The sequence below is a fragment of the Pongo abelii genome, chromosome 10, assembly GCF_028885655.2.
Source record: "Pongo abelii isolate AG06213 chromosome 10, NHGRI_mPonAbe1-v2.0_pri, whole genome shotgun sequence".
Classification (NCBI taxonomy): Eukaryota; Metazoa; Chordata; class Mammalia; order Primates; family Hominidae; genus Pongo; species Pongo abelii.
The window spans coordinates 91,968,898-91,986,542 of NC_071995.2; the positions used below are offsets into that span (position 1 = coordinate 91,968,898).

Below are 17,645 nucleotides of genomic sequence, written 5' to 3' on the forward strand. Positions count from 1 at the left end.
CCCGTGCGGCCCTCCCCAACCGCGGCCGGGGATGGCGGAAGTGACGCTCTGCGGCGGGGCAGGGACTTGGGAGAGGCCGCGCGGGGAGGCGCGGGGCTCTGGCGCTCGTGGCCGAGCCTGCCCGCGACGGTGGTACGACACGGCCCGCGCGCGCTCGCGCGCGCGGCTCTCTTAACCGTGGCCACGCCCGCGCCGGTGGACGACGTAACAGAGGCCTGGCCTCCGACGTAGCCCATTCATTCATTCACGCGTTCGTTCTTTCAGCTCAGCCTGCATTGCGCGCGTTCCCTGCTGGCTCTGCAGTGAACGACTGAGGTGGGGCTCATCGTCTTGCTCCTTCCTCAAAGGGAGGGCAAGACCGAAACTCGGTGGCAAAGCTCTGACTGGGGGTCTCTCCAGTTACTCACACGCTGTTGGGGGAGTTTTGATGTTTAAATTGTATAAATCGGAACTCTGACACGCCCCGTAGGCCCAGAGTAGGCTGAAGGAAAAGGGTTTGGAGCGAGTTGGAGGCGGGAAGAATCGTTCTGAACGCCTAGACCTAACGGTTGAGACTCAGAATTGTTAACAGGACGAATGACCAAGGAAAGGTTTGAAGAACCCAGAGTAATCCGTAAACCAGAGATTACCTATAGAGTGCGAGGTCCTATGAGAGAATTAGAGTGGGGGGGTGCCCGAAAATTGAATTGTTGGGGAAGCATTTTATCCTGATGATGGTTTGCTGTGTGATGGACTGTTTGCAAGCACTTTACTTCATCTTCACAGCAATCATAAGGAGGAGGTGTTGTTTCCATTTTACAAATGAGGCTTAGAGAGTTAACCTTTTCCAAGGAGCTGTTTTGTCCCCAGGCAGATCCGCCAAGACCTGGCCCTTAACTACTTAACCACAGTGTTTCCTAGCACACTAACAGACAGTAGATGGTGAATAAATGAAGACAGGACTGACCATGCCTTCCAGGAACTTAGATTCCAATGGAGAAGAGAGACCAGTAAACAATTAGTTACAATCAAATGTGTTAAGGGCTGTAATAGAGGTTCCTCCAAGGTGCTATTTTAGCAGAGAGGCATTAACTGCTTGAGAACTCAAGGAAGCCTTCTTAAATAAGTGGAGTCCTAAATGATGAGTAAGAACCTACCTGACCTTGTAGGGAAGAGCATGCCAAGCATAGGAAATGGCCTGTGAAATGGCATTGAGCTATGAGAGAGAAAAAATAGTGCACTAAAGAAACTGGAACTCTGAATGCAAGAAACCTGCTAAGAACAATAAGAGATATTTTGTGCTGGCACGATGCTAAATGATTACATAAATTTAATACATCGTTCAATTATAAAACAGATGAGGTAGGCTCTATTATTAACAGAACGTTTTAGATGAGAAGCCAAGGTTCAGAGGTAATAATGAGAATTTCAAATAACCAGAAGTCTGCAATAGGTGGTTCTGTGACTAGAAGAATCTGCAAAAGTAAATGAAACTGGACAAAGATACTTTTCAGAATATTTTATAGAGGACCCAGGATAATTCATGCTGGTAGGCAGAAAGGCAGAGTGCTATTGTGTTGGGAGTGTGTAGGTCTGCATTCTGGGCAGGGCTTGGCAGGAAGGCACACTCTGCTTGTGCTGCATCAGCCTGTGCAACCAGAAGATTGGCTTCCATGATGGTTCACAAGGCGGGCAAGTTGGTGCTGGCTGTTAGTTTCACTCCAAGTGGGCCTCTCCCTGGGGCATCTTGAGCTTCCGCATTGCATGGTGGCTGGGCTCCAAGAGTAAGTGTTCTAGCAAGCTGAAATGGACACTAAATCGCCTTTTTTGACCCAGCCATGGAAATCACATGGCCTCGTGGAAGTCACATGGCATCACAATAACCATAATCCATCAGCCAACCAGCCACAAAACCCACCTTGTCTCAAGGGCAGGCAACATGGACACCACCTCTTGAAAGGGGAGCTGCAAGACTCTAGGAACTAGCAGCATATATGTGATGGAAAGTATGGTTGTGGCCAATTTTGGGAAAGAAACTGCCACATGTACAATATTTGTCAGAGTATGCTTACCAGCCACCCGCCTTGGAATCACCTAGGGCACTGTTTTGTTGTTGTTGTTGTTGTTAAAAAAAGCATTCCTGCAGCTGGAACCCTTCCCCCAGGGATTCTAATTCTCTAGGTCAGTGCTGAGACCTGGGAATCTGCATTTAAACATCAGGGGTAATTTTGATGGATACTAACACTTGAAGACAAAAAATTCTGAACAAATGAGAAAAAAACAATAAGCAAAACAAAAAGAGGTGCCGGGTGCTTTTTTTTTTTCTATTTTTTTGAGACAGAGTCTCTCACTCTGTCACCCAGGCTGGAGTGCAGTGACATGATCTCGGCTCACTGCAACCTCTCCCTCCAAGATTCAAGCAGTTCTGCCTCAGCCTCCAGGGTAGCTGAGATTACAGGTGTGTGCCACCGCCCCCTGCTAATTTTTGTATTTTTAGTAGAGATGGAGTTTCACCATGTTGGCTAAGCTGATCTTGAATTCCTGGCCTCAAGTGATCCGCCTGCCTCGGCCTTCCAAAATTCTGGGATTACAGGTGTGAGCCACTCCACCTGGCCTCCTTTTGTCTATTTTCTATCAGAACAGACAATAAGTATCATTCAGGTTAAGCGTGAGAGCTCTGGAGCCCCCAGTCTGGGTTTGAAAACACACTTTGCTTAATTTCTCTGTCCTTTGTTTTCTTCACCTATTAAATATACTTACCTTCATGTGGTTGTTGGGAAGTTTAAATGATGTCATTTGTACAAGGTACTTAGAACAGTACACAGCACTTAGCAATCACTTATTTTTTGTAATTTGATAGAACCATGTATAGTTTTCTTTAGGAAACCAGATTTTTAAAACTTGATAGTATAACTTTGTTTGGTAGAGATTGGTTTGATGGCATAATATTCTCTGAGAGTATTAACACTTTAACATATACATTTTTCCTGTCTCTCCAAATTGTTTTTTCTGTTTTTTTCCCTCTTGAGGACAGCTCACACTAAACTCATCTGGAAACGAAAATCTGAACTTCTGATTCATATAAATCCTGTGGAACAGGATATACTCTAGAAGAACAGGTTGTCACAGGGCTGAGATACAGTTCTCAAATTAGAAGGCTAGTTAAGAATCCTGTTTACTATATCTAATACAGAGATAGACAACAAAACAGTCGTTACCCGGAGCAGGTTGTGGGGTGGAGTGATGGAGAATCAGAGATGTAGATTAGAGGGTACAAAGTAGCAGATATTTAGGACAAGTCTAGAGAGCTAATGTACATGAGAACAAGCCTAGAGAGCTAATGTATATGAGAGCTATAGGTAATAAGTTTACACTATGTATGAGATTTATGCTAAATAAGTAGATTTTAGCTACTGTTGTCACAAAAACATAGGTAACTATGTGAGATGATGGATATATCAATTTGCTTCACAATAGTAACCTACTTACTATTGATACACAACATATTCCATAACATCATGTTGTATACCTTCAATATAAACAATAAAATAATTTTGTTTGGCCACACACAGTAGCTCACCCCTATAATTCCAGCACTTTGGGAGGCTGAGGCAGGTGGATCACTCGAGGTCAGGAGTTCGAGACCAGCCTGACCAACACAGTGAAACCCCGTCTCTACTAAAAATACAAAATTAGCTGGGTGTGGTGGCTCATGCCTATAATCTCAGCTACTTGGGCGACTGAGACAGGAGAATCGCTTGAACCCGGGAGGCAGAGTTTGCAGTTAGCTGAGATGGCACCATTGCACTCCAGCCTGGACAACAAGAACTAAACTAGGTCTCAAAAAATAAATAAAATTAAAAAAAATGTTTTGAGGCAGAGTCTCACTTGTTACCCAGTCTGGAGTGCAGTGGTACAAACATGGCTTACTGCAGCCTCAGCCTCAACCTCCTGGGCTCAAGTGGGCCTCAGCCTCCTGAGAAGCTGGGACTACAGATGCACACCACCATGCCCAGCTAATTTTTAAATTTTTTAGAAACAAGAGTTTCACCATGTTGCCTAGGATGGTCTCGAACTCCTGGGCTTAAGCGACCCCTCCCACCTCAGCCTCCTGAAGTGCTGCTGGATTACAAGCGTAAGCCACCATTCCTGGCCAAAACTTATTTTTAAAAATCCTACTTACTATACCCATAAAATATGGATAAAATAGGATATCTAAAAAACTAACTGATCATGTACCTCATAAATATATATACCTACTATGTACCCACAAAACATTTTTTTAAAAAACTAAGTGGATTCCTTCAGAGGTGGGATATTGAGCAGCCAGAGAACAAATGTAAAAGGGAGGCTTTTTACTGTGTACTCTTATACTTTTTGAATTATGAACCACGTGAATGTTTTAGCTATTCAAAATGTGAAATATGTGTTCAGTTCACTAATTTCAATAGACTGCTCAAGAGGTATTCAAAGCTCTAACAATGCTGATCAGGACTTATATAATACACTCAAAACTCAGCAAAAAGATGCTGGTCCAGGTCCATGGTACTGAATAAATAATGACAGTGGCCAGATAGCTTCACTAAGCTGAGCAGTGCTAGCCATAACTCTTTTTTTTTTTTTTTTTTAAGAGACAGTGTCTTGCTCTGTTGCCCCAGACTGGAGTGCAGTGGCGCAATCAAATCATAATTCAATGTAGTCTCCAACTCCTCCCCACTCAGCCTCCACCATGCCTGGGTAATTTTTAATTTTTTTGTAGAGACTGGGTCTGGCTATGTTGTGCAGGCTGGTCTAAAGCTCCTGGCCTCGAGAAATACTCCTGCCTCTGCCTCCCAAAATGCTGGACTTACAGGTGTGAGCCACCATGTCTGACCCAGAACTCTTTTTTCTTTCTTTTTTTTTCTTTTTTGAGACAGAGTCTCTCGCTTTGTTGCCCAGGCTGGAGTGCGGTGGTGCGATCACAGCTCACTGCAACCTCCGCCTCTTGGGTTCAAGCAATTCTCCTGCCTCAGCCTTCTGAGTAGCTGGGACTACAGGCACACATCACCACACTCGGCTAATTTTTGTATTTTTTAGTATAGACGGGATTTCGCCATGTTGGTCAGGCTGGTCTCAAACTCATGACCTCAGGTGATCCACCCACCTCAGCCTCCCAAAATGCTGAGATTACAGACATGAGCCACCACGCCCAGACCAGAACTCTTAGCTAATTAGTCTTTTTTTGGTTCTTTGTCAGGCTGCACTCTTCTCCTGGTTTTTTTCCAGTCTCTGCTCCTTCTGGGACTCAAAGTGCGAGTGCCATTGCATTATCTTACAGGGCACAAGCAAACAAGAATGACTGCTATGTTGGAGGCATTAGAGGAGTCCCATTGTATGAGAAACTCTTACTCCCCCAAACAGTATTTTACTGCCCCTTGCTGCTTCCTCATTACCCACCCCCAAATATTCCAGGTTTTCTACTTTGGTCTCGTAATGGCAGAGACCTAAGTACCATTTACCCTATAGGCAATAACTTAGGACATATGTTCCTGATCTTCTCAGAGTCAGGGATCTTCTCTGTCTTGGTTACCACTGTACCCTGGGCCCAAGTACAGGGACTGCTACATATATGCTCTCAAAAAATACTTGTCAAGGGAATAAATCAATCGGTACAGGCTGAATATAAACACCTGTTTGAGAATGGTTGCCATAGATTCATGATCCGTAAGTGAACACTTACAGAAAGCACAGGATGTTTATGTCAATCCCTAAACCTTTCAACTTGACTTTCTGGAGAGCAACAGAGTTTTTCTACAAACTAATGCTTTGCAGAAAAAGAATAGAGTAGTTCAGTTTGGAAAATGGTATATCAGTCACCTTTAATAGAGGTCCTATTTCAATTCATATACAATTGTCATCAGGCAGAAGTATTTGTTTGCAAGTTCCCTTATTGTTTCTTGCAGCATAGGGAAACTGTTTCGTGGGTGATCAAGACAGAAGAATCTGTGAGAGGAAGGTTCATGAACACTGACTCAAACAGGGAGTGGGTGGGGTGGGGGTGTGGGAAGAAAAGACTGCTCACTGATTTTAAAAAAGGAAGAAAAATTGCCTGGTGGCTTATATTCATGCCTTCATCATAAGACATTGAGCACTTACAAACTCTTAACCAGCACCAGACCAGCCTGTAAGAAGGACCTGAGTGGGATCTTCCAGGGTCATAGGCAGTCCCTAAGGAGTGCTGTCTCACGTGGAAGACCCTGGGAAACATGAGACCCAGGAGAATCAGAGTAATACAGCTTTGCTTTGTTTAGTGTTTTATGCTTTACAAAGTGTTTGTGAATGTTATCTCACCTAGCAACAGCTTTAAGTACCTTTAAGTGCATGCACCACTAGAGTGATTTTGTAGGATCCATCACTGATTCTGCAATGTTCCTATAAAAGTAAATGGAGCTGGGCAGGGTGGCTCATGCCTGTAATCCCAGCACTTTGGAGGCTGAGGTGGGTGGATCACTTGAGGTCAGGAGTTCAAGACCAGCCTGGTCAACATGGTGAAACCCCATCTCTACTAAAAATAAAAAAAATTAGCTGGGCGTAGTAGTATGTGCCTGTAATCCCAGCTACTTGGGAGGCTGAGGCAGGAGAATCGCTTGAACCCAGGAGGTGGAGGTTGCAGTGAGCCAAGATCGCGCCACTGCACTCCAGCCTAGGTGACAGAGCAAGACTCTGTCTCAAATAAATAAATAAATAAATAAATAAAAGTGGATGGAGGAGGGTGTTCCACACGTATATTCGTCTCCTTTGTCTGGGCCAGTTCCCAGTGGAAACAGGATTCCAGAGGTTGGTGACTCAAGACATTTGGCCAGAAGCCTGGCTGGAACAGGAACTCTGCAAAGCAGGGCTCACTTCTCCGCCAGTGTGCCACCCTTTCAGGTTCCCAGGAGAACTGTTTGCTTTCCACGTCCCTGGGCTTCAGTCACTTCGTAACTCTGCCAGTGATTGCATACTCAGCCCCTACCCAGCCTAAACTGTTCTCCCACTTCCTCCCACCTGGTGTGCCCCACCCAAGTTTCTTTTTAATTCACTCCCATCACCTTTCTCCCTCCTTCACCATCACCTGTCGGTCTCAAGTCTGATTGATTTCTCCCACGTTTCTCTATTATGTCACTTGCTATCTGCAAAAAAAAAAAAAAAAAAAAAAAAAAAAATTCATCTGCTTCTAGTATGATTAGAAATGTTTTTGAAATTGTTATTTTTCTTCTGAGTGCATTGATTTGGGATCCGATATACCCTGGAACAGATGTTTTCAAACTTTAGACTGCTTGCTCACTTCAGAGACTAGTTGAACATACCAGTGAAGGGGCCCTGCCCAAGGTCTTCTGAGTTCAAGTCATAGTCCCCATGTCTCTGTGTTTTTAACAAGCTCCCTAGGGGCCACTGAAGGGTCTAAAGCTTGAGAGTCAATGTCATATTATGTGACCTTTTCAAGAAAAGCAAAACAGTTGCAACAGGAACCTTGACTTACAATTTACTTACTCCTGCTTTTCTAAACTCTCCTGACCCAATACCTATATCTTTCCTCCTGCCTGTTCAAATTCTTTTGGTCCAAGTGTGAGATATTTCAGATTGTTGAAGTTTAAGTTGGCCCCAGGTGTTCAGTATTCCAGATTGTTGGGTTTTGGGTGTTCAGTATTGTTCACCTCTTTCCACTCCTGAATTTTTTTTTTGTTTTTTGAGACAGAGTCTCGCTCTGTCGCCCAGGCTGGAGTGCATTGGTGTGATCTCAGCTCACTGCACCCTCCGCCTCTCCAGTTTAAGCAATTCTCCTGCCTCAGCCTCCCGAGTAGCTGGGACTACAGGCGTGCACCACCACGCCCAGCTAATTTTTGTATTTTCAGTAGAGACGGGCTTTCACCATGTTGGCCAAGATGGTCTTGATCTCCTGACCTCGTGATCTGCCCACCTTGGCCTCCCAAAGTGCTGGGATTACAGGCGTGAGCCACGATACCTGGCTTTCCACTCCTGAAATTATAACCAGTTGAAAAACACAACAGACGGAAATTAAAATATTGCTTTCATTATTAATAAATCTGATTGGAGAATATAGCTCTAAATCAGCAGTCAGTTGGGCTTACTAATGTTCCCCCACTAGCCCCATAATTGCAATTATAGCTACATAGTCACTTAGCACAGCTAGACAACTGCAAGCTCCTTAACCCAAGACAGCAAATGGGAATGCATGAGGCCAGAGGCAGGGACAAAAAAAAAAAAAAAAAAAAATAGGAGAGAGAAAAAATGGGAGGAGGGAAAGATAAAAGGCTGAGCAGACCGAGTTCATTAGTTTGAAATTCACCAATCAGAAAACTTATTCCTCTTGTAATCACAAAATCACAAAACCACTTGACTTTTTCTTATGCTTCTGCTTACTTGTTGTTGTTTTTGTTAATAAAGATGCTGTTGTAACATCCCTATTAACAACAACAACAAAAAGTAAGCAGAAGCATAAGAAAGATGTTATGTGTTCAAGACCAGGCTAGGCAACATGTTGTTAATAGAGAACATGTTGCCTCACCTGGTCTTGAACTCCTGGCCTTAAGTGATCCTCCCGCCTCTGCCACCCAAAGTGCTGGAATTATAGGCATGAGCCACCACGCCAGGCCCCGACTGCTTACTTTCTATGACAACTCCCTGAAAGCAACCCCATATCACAACCTGGGCAATCTCGTCATTGCTTTGAATGTCCTATAATGGATCATACTAGCACTCCTTCTAACACCATAATTTTCACATCTGGTTGCCTTTTCACAAGAGGTTCTCCACCCCATCTACCTGATGGTTTCTTGCCCTCCTCCATGAATGTTATATGTAAAATGTTTATTTAAAAACAGAATGCTTGTTCCTTGGTACCACAGGGAAAAATTAGCATTCAGACAAAAAGTTCTCTCAACAAGGCAATTTTACTTTCTGCAGAAAGGGTGCTCCTTGCAGATGGAACAATGGTGAGAGCACATCTGAACAAAGGAGGGAAGCAATTTTTATTCCTTACGCAGCTTGTCCTTGCTACTGTGTCCTGTCTCCATTGGCTGGAGCCAGACCTCACAGTCTAAACTGCACCCGATTGGCTAACAGCTTAAAAACTTTTAAAAATAGGTAAAAGCAATGGAGAACAGAGGAAAAGAGGAAGTTGCTTACCAAAGGACTTAGAAAAGTAATAATATTCCTAAATAAGGAAGGGGCATAGGCTGTGAGCTGGAACATGCCTGTGAGCACGTCCAGCACAAATATCTTGGTTAAAGTACAAGGACATAGAATATACTATGTGCCTGTGAGTATGTCTAACAGCTACATAGGATAAGGCTTAACAAAGAGTTATTAGCACAAAGCAAGGAGGCTTCAAGGAAGTTAGTCTTTAAAAGAAATTATTATTTCTAACACTTATGATTTATTCTTTAACAAGAAGGGAAATTTGAAGAGGAAACTTTTTACTTTCTGCAATGAAGTTTTCTCCATGTTCTCCAAAACACCTTGTTCATCATGTTCTAACAACGGTCACTTGTAGTAATCTGTTTACCTGTCTCCCTCACCACATTGTGCACCCCTTTAAGGCAGGGAGCACCATATTCTTCTTTGTTATGTGTTCAGCAGTAACATAATGGCTGCACACATTCCCTCCTTCCTGCCTTCACTCATTCTCTGCCTATGATGTACTATACTAGACCATCTGTAAGAACTTTTTTTTTTTTGAGACAGAGTCTCACTCTGCTGCCCAGGCTGGAGCGCAGTGGTGTCATCATGGTTCACTGCAACCCCGACTTCCTGGGTTCAAGCTATCCTCCCATCTCAGCCTCCTGAATAGCTGAAACCATAGGCACATACCCCCATGACTGGCTAATTTTTGTATTTTTTTTTTTGAGCCACCAGCCACCACACCTGGTTTAGGAACTAAATTTTTTTTTAACTTTTTTTTTTAAGATAGAGATGGGGTCTTGCTATGTTGCCCAGGCTGGTCTCGAACTCCTAAGCTCAAGCGATCCTCTGGCCTTGGCCTCCCAAAGTGCTGGGTTCACAGGCATGAGCCACCACGCCTGGTCTAGGAGGTAATTTTTTTTTTTTTTTAATGAACAAGGTAGGATCTCTGATCTTGAATTTACTTTTTTTTTTTTTTTTTGAGACGGAGTTTTGCTCTTGTTGCCCAGGCTGGAGTGCGATAGTGCGATCTCGGCTCACTGCAACCTCCGCCTCCCAGGCTCAGGCAATTCTCCTGCCTTAGACTCCCAAGTAGCTGGGATTATAGGCATGCGCCACCACACCTGGCTAATTTTGTATTTTTAGTAGAGACGGGGTTGCACCATGTTGGTCAGGCAGGTCTCAAACTCCAGACCTCAGGTGATCCACCCACCTCAGCCTCCCAAAGTGCTGGGATTACAGGCGTAAGCCACCGCACCTGGCTTGAACTTACATTCTAATAGGGGAAACAGACATTAAAAACTAATACAATTTGATGTGACAAGTTGTTAAACTGAGATATAGAAGAGATGCAATTAGGAGTATATAGAAGACACAGAGAAGGCTTCTTCATCCATCCAATATTTATCCCAGGCTCGGTGGCTCACACCTGTAACCCCAGCACTTTGGGAGGCCCAAGCAGGTGGATCACCTAAGGTCAGGAGTTCAAGACCCGCCTGACCAACATAGTGAAACCCCGTTTCTACTAAAAATATAAAAATCAATCAGGCGTGGTGGCAGGCGCCTTTAATCCCAGCTACTCAGGAGGCTGAGACAGGAGAATTGCTTGACTCCAGGAGGGGGAGGTTGCAGTAAGCCAAGATCACGCCATTGCACTCTGGCTTAGGCGACAGCAAGACTCTGTCTCAAAAAAACAAAACAAACAAAAAAACAAACCAAAACATTTATTTGGTTAGTGCCCACTAAGTGCCAGACACTATACTAGACTCTGCAAGTAAAATTATGAGCAAAATCAGACGAAGAACTACTCTTATGGGGCCAGGCACGGTGGCTCACGCCTGTAATCCCAGCACTTTGGGAGGCCGAGATGGGTGAATTACTTTAAGTCAGGAGTTCAAGACCAGCCTGGCCAACACAGTGAAACCCCATCTCTACTTAAAATACAAAAACGAGCTGGCCACGTCCCTGTAATCCCAGCTACTCAGGAGGCTGAGGCACGAGAATCGCTTGAACCCGGGAGGCAGAGGTTGCAAGAAAAAAAACTACCCTTATGGGCTTATGGGGGATGGAAACATAATGTTAGTAGAATTGTCACCAAGTAAGTGCAAAATATTACGTTAATCAGGGTTCTTGGTTACAGGCATGGAAACTGACTCAGGCTGACTGAAACAGAAAAGGAATTCACTGGGAGGACATGGGGTGGTTCACATGATCACAGGAAAGGCTGCAGACCAGGCTCAAAAAACAGACCTGGCATTCCTCCTCCCAAGTTTTCTTTTTTCCTTTTTTTGGAGACAGGGTCTTGCTCTGTCACCCAGGCTGGAATGCAGTTGTAAGATCATAGCTCACTGAACCCTGAAACTCCTGGGCTTAAGCAATCCTGCAAACTCAGCTTCAGCCTCCTGAGTAGCTGGGACTACAGATGCACCACCACAGCCGGCTAATTTTTTTTTTTCTTTTTTGTACAGATGGCACCTCGCTATGTTAACCCAGGCTGGTATCTAACTCCTGGCTTCAAACAATCTCCCGCTTGGACCTCCAAAGTGTTAGTATTACAGGCGTGAACCACCATCCCAGCCACCTCCCCAGTTTTCCATTGGACTCTTCTCCTCTGCCCTCTTCTAGGTATAACTTTCCTAAATCCAGAATCTTTGGGATTTGTATTTCCATTTCCAACTGGGGTAGGCTGTTAGATATAGGAGTCTGAGGTCTAATTGTGCTTTATGCTGATTTTCAAATATTCCATCACTTTTCAGCCCCCTCATCCCTCCTGCCTTCCTAAATACTTGATGCCACCAATTCCTGAGCCTTGGTGCAACTTGTATGCTTGACTTTGCTCTACCAAGTCAGGTATTCCAGTTTCTGTCAGCTTCCATTTTTGTTCTCACTGTTGTTTGGATGTGATTTTTGAGAGATGAGGGCAAAAACATCTTTAAGTTGATGTATTTTGTTCTCTTTGAGGCACAAGATTATTCACAAAATTTTCTTTTTGAGATGGGGGTCTCACTCTGTCACCCAGGCTGGAGTGCGGTGGCACAGTCTCAGCTCACTGCAACCTCCGCCTCCCAGGTTCCCAGTTTGAAACGATTCTCCTGCCTCAGCCTCCTGAGTAGCTGGGATTACAGGCACCTGCCACCATGCCAGGTTGATTTTTGTATTTTTTAGTAGAGATGGGGTTTCACCATGTTGGCCAGGCTGTTCTGGAACTCCCAACCTCAAATGATCCACCTGCCTTGGCCTCCCAAAGTGCTGGGATTACAGGCACAAGCCACTGTGCCTGCCCTAATTTTGATATTTTTAGTAGAATGGGGTTTCACCATGTTGGCCAGGCTGGTCTTGAACTTTTGACCTCAGGTGATCTGCCTGCCTTGGCCTCCCAAAGTGCTGGGATTACAGGCGTGAGCCACCATGTCTGGTTATTCACAGATTTTTGAAAAATTAACATTAAATTGATTGAAGTAACAGTAAAGTATAGTTTTTCCTCAAGATTTCAAGTTTGATTTATAGTTCTTATTATTCTTTTTTTTTTTTTTTACTTTAAGTTCTGGTATACATATGTAGAACGTGCAGGTTTGTTACATAGGAATACATGTGCCATGGTGGTTTGCGGCACCTATCAACCGGTCATCTGGGTTTTAAACCCCACATGCATTAGGTATTTTTCCTAATGCTCTCCCTCCCCTTGCCCTCCACCCCTGACAGGCCCCCGTGTGTGATGTTCCCCTCTCTGTGTCCATGTGTTCTCACTGTCCAGCTCCCACTTACAAGTGAGAACATGAGGTGTTTGGTTTTCTGTTCCTGTGTTAGTTTGCTGAGAATGATGGCTTCCTGCTTCATCTATGTACCTGCAAAGGATATGAACTCATTCTTTTTTATGGCTGCAATAGTTCTTATTATTCTATTTATAGACTAGCGGCTAAAATAATACTTGAGCAAGTTAAATACATTTAAATATTAATTTCCTTTTCTTTTTTTTTAAGACAGGGTCTCACCATGTTGCCTAGGCTGGTTGTGAACTCCTGGGCTCAAGTGATCCTCCTGTGTCAGCCTCCCAATGTGCTGGGATTATAGGCATGAGTCACCATGCCTGGCCATTTAAACATTAAAATTGCATTAATAAATCTAGCATATACGATTTTCTTTTCCAGCCCTCCAATTTTCTGACTGATAAATATTCTCAAGCACTGAAATAATTCTCATAAATTAAAAAAATCTAAATATGGCAACTCAGCTATGAAATACTCTAATAGTGCTTCCAAACCTAATACAATTTTTTACACCCTCCAACATAGACTTACAAGTCTAAATTGGCTACCTAAAGATACATTTTTAAAACTTATTTAAAATTTAATTTAGTTTTAGATTCAAGGAGTACATGTGTATGTCTGCTACATGACTGTATTTCACACTGGTGGGGATGGATTGGGGTTCTAGTGTATCCCCTATCCAAACAGTGAACATTGTACCTGAGAGGTAAAATTTTTCAACCCTAGTCCCCCTGCAAACTTCCTCCCTTTGGATGTCTATTATTTCTATCTTTATGTCCATGTATGCCATTGTCAAGCTACCACTTATAAGTGAGAACATGTGGTATTTGATTTCCTGTTTCTGAATTAGATCACTTAGAATAACAGCCTCCAGCCCTATCCACGTTGCTGCGAAGGACATGATTTCATTCTTTTTTATGGCTGCATAGTGTTCCATGAGATATCTATCTATCTCTCTCTCTCTCTCTCTCTCTCTCACACATTTTCTTTATGCAGCCAACTGTTGATGGGCACTTAGGTTGGTTTCAGGACTTTGCTATTGTGACTAGTGCTGTGATAAACATATGAGTGCAATTGTCCTTTTTAATATAATGATTTCTAAGGAAATCATTTTTTAAAAAAATTGGGATCACAAATTACAGAAGATACAAAGGACCTGGGAACATGTTAAAGTTTGCCCCAAGGATGCACTCAGCAAAGTCCAGACTGTGAGAATCTTTTCAGGGCAAACAACCCGGTTTATTAGACAAATAAATGCAAGAAAAAAAAAAAGAGAGAGAGAGAGGAATCGAGGAGGAACGTGTAAATTAAAGAAACTTAAAAGTGATCTCAAACAGTTAAAATGCATGGATCTAATTTGGATTCTGATTCAAACAAGCAAAGCAAATTTAAAATATGACATTTATGAACCATCTGGAAAGCTGTATATTCACTGGATATTTGAGAATGTTAAATAATCCTTGTCAATTTTTAAAAATTGTATAATGACATACGGTTATGTTAGAAGAAAGGAGTTCTTACCTATTAGTGTTTCTTACCGAGATAGTTATAGATGAAATTATAGGCTATGTGTGATTTGCTTCAAAATAATATAGGAGAAGGTACAAGGTGGGAGTATAGATGAAATAAAATTGGCCATGAGTTATCATTGTTGAAGCTGAATGAGAGGTACCTAGTGGTTTATTATACTATTCTTTCTAATTTTGTATATGTTTGAAATTTTCTGTAATAAGAAGCCTTTAAAAATTAGAATCATAGGTCAGGCACAGTGGCTCATACCTGTACTCTCAGCATTTGGGGAGTATTCTCCCCCGTCTTAAAAAAAATCTTAACTTTTTTTTAATCTTAAAATCTTAAAATCTTAAATCTAAAATCTTAAAATCTTTAAAAAATCCCCTGTCTTAAAAAAAAAAGCATTTGGGAGCATGGCTTGAGCCCAGGAGTTTGAGACAAGACTAAGCAACATGGTGAGACCCCCCATCTCTATATTAAAAAAAAATAGCTGGGCGTGGTGGCACACCTGTAGTTCCAGCTACTTGGGAGGCTGAGGTGGGGGCATCACTTGAGTCCGGGATGTCAAGGCTGCAGTGAGCCACTATAGTACTACTGCCCTCCAGCCTGGGTGACAGAGTGAGACCCCATGTAAAAAAAAAATTAGAATTACAAAGATAAACTAATAGGCCACAAAGTGAATATAATACATTCTAAGGACTTACACATAGAATACTTACATATAGTAATATGTGATGTGTACATATGTACATACCATATATTATATATGATGTGTACACATATATACACACACAAATATACACATATATATGTATATATATCTGTAATGAAATAAACCAGATCCACCTACAGTGCTATTTTCCAGTACACACACACACACACACACACACACGCAGTACATCACAGATTGGCATCTGCAGTGGCGGGGGCAGTCTTGTGTCTTATGAGACTGGGCCCTTAACCCATGGGAGACAGGAAAGATGGAGAGGTCAGGGTAATTATTACTCTGGGTTACTCCTTCAAGGTCACCTCAGGCTAGCTATGCCCTTCAGTTGAAGGTTACTTCCCCTCTCAAGGTAGCTGCTGCAGGACTCTCTTTTTCTGGGTTCTGATAACTGCTCCCTCTCTTTGTACCTTCAGGCCTGGAGGAGCATGAAGGAACAGCCAGTTTTACTAAGCCCAAATTCTTCTTCTTCTACTACTACTGCTGCTACTACTACTACTATTACTACTACTACCTGTGATCCTGTGATTCCCCTACATACCACTCACACTTCCGTGAAGACACCTTCTGTAAACAAACCCTCGTGAAACCATCCCGATGTGAGTGAGTCATCTGTTTTCTTCTGGGACCCTAACAGATATGCCAACCTTTTTGTTTTTATTTTTGTTTAGACAGAGTCTCTCTCTATTGCCCAGGCTGGAGTGCGGTGGCATGATCTCCGCTCATTGCAACCTCCACCTCCTGGATTCAAGCGATTCTCCTGCTTCAGCCTCCCAAGTAGCTGCGACTACAGGTGCGTGCCACCAAGCCTGGCTAATTTTTGTATTTTTAGTAGAGATGGGATTTTGCCATGTTGGCCAGGCTGTTCTCGAACTCCTGAGCTCAGGTGATCCACTTACCTCAGCCTCTCAAAGTGCTGAAATTACAGGCATGAGCCACTGCGCCTGGCCATTATTGTTCATTTTAGACCAGATTTGTTTTTTCATTTTTAGTTATTTATTAGATCATTCCTTGTAGTCAAAAGGGAAGGCTTTTATTTTAGTGCCTAAGAAGTCATCTCCTTGATACAGATTTTCACAAAAATTATTAGACAAGATTTTGTTAAGCATCTGTAAGATCTGATTATGGTTAGCACTGATTGAGTGCTTACTACCTGCTAGGTACTTTGCTAAGCTTTTTGCTCACTTTCTGTTATTTTTTCCACTCAACAATTCTGTAAAGTAGATTACAGGTGTGAGCCACCACACCCAGCCAGAAAACATATTACCTTACTTTTACAAAGGATAAACTGAGACTCAAAAATATTAAGTAATTAAATTACCCCAAATAACATAGTTAAGAAGCAAGGGGAGATTCAAATTTAGGCAGCTAGATTCTCAGACTCCATTTCTTAACCTCTGCACTCTACTGCCTACCTAACATTATGCTGAACCTCCAGGAGCTATAAAGAAAATAATTAAGATGGTTCTGGCTGGGAACAGTGGCTCATGACCGTAATCCAAGCACTTTGCAAGGCTGAGGTAGGTGGATCACTTGAGGCCAGGAGTTCGAGACCAGCCTGGGCAACACGACAAAACTCAGTCTTTACAAAAAATACAAAAAATTAGCCCAGAGTAGTGGTTTGTGCCTGTAGTTCTAGCCACCAGGGAGGCTGAGGTGGGAGGATTGCTTCAGCCTGGGAAGCAGAGGTTGCAGTGAGCTGAGATCGTACCAATGCATTCCACCCTGGGTGACAGCACAGGACCCTGTCTCAAAAATGAAAATAAACAAATAAATAAAATAAATTTCTATTTAAAAAAAGAAATAAGATGATCCTACACATGGGGAGCCCTTTAAGATCTTAAGGATAGAGATGATATTAAGTGTAAAACTCATCTTGAATGGTCCTAAGAAAACTTTTGAAGGAAAAGTAGTTTATAACTTGTGATCTGTATTGTACTCAGTAGAATAGAGGACCTTATATTTTTATCAATACTAATCCTTTGTAGATATTTTTCTTGAATTATTTCTGATTTGAATTATTTGATTCTGTCATTTCAGATAGGATTAGTTTCCACTGTTAGTAAAAGACAAAGTATTAGGTTGTTGCGCAGCAGCCTAACACTTTGTCTTTTACTAACAGAGCAGCAGTTTGTCTTCACAGATTATATGGCAAATTAAATTCACTTCCTCAGGAAAGCCTTTCCTGTCCTGAGTACACTAGTCAGATGTTCCTGGTATGTGCTCCATGACTTCCCTTTCCTCTGAGACACTTAACATAATTGTCATAAAATAATTAATCCCATCATTATATATTTAATATCTGTCACGATCTGACTATATAATCTGTGAAGACTGCTGCTCTGGTGTCTGGCAAAAATTGGTGCAATTACTTTTGCACTAACTTTTGCCATTACTGTAAGTGACAAAAACTGCAATTACTATAACAGCGGATTAAACAAGATAAAAGTTTACTTCTCTCTTTTGTAAAAATCTGTAGTAGGAAGTCTCAGGAACCTTGT

General features: G+C 42.5%; 1 protein-coding gene across 1 annotated transcript in view; it reads left to right on the plus strand.

Annotated features, from left to right (window-relative positions):
* The first annotated feature begins 73 nt into the window (after positions 1 to 73).
* The window catches only part of MRPL42 (mitochondrial ribosomal protein L42), a 60,402-nt gene continuing 42,830 nt past the window's right edge, over positions 74 to 17,645 (plus strand). The window contains exons 1-4 of the mRNA XM_009248095.4: positions 74 to 315; positions 11,610 to 11,766; positions 11,898 to 11,991; positions 15,561 to 15,743. The gene's annotated coding sequence lies outside the window, so the exon portion shown is untranslated. The remainder of the gene's footprint in view (positions 316 to 11,609; positions 11,767 to 11,897; positions 11,992 to 15,560; positions 15,744 to 17,645) is intronic.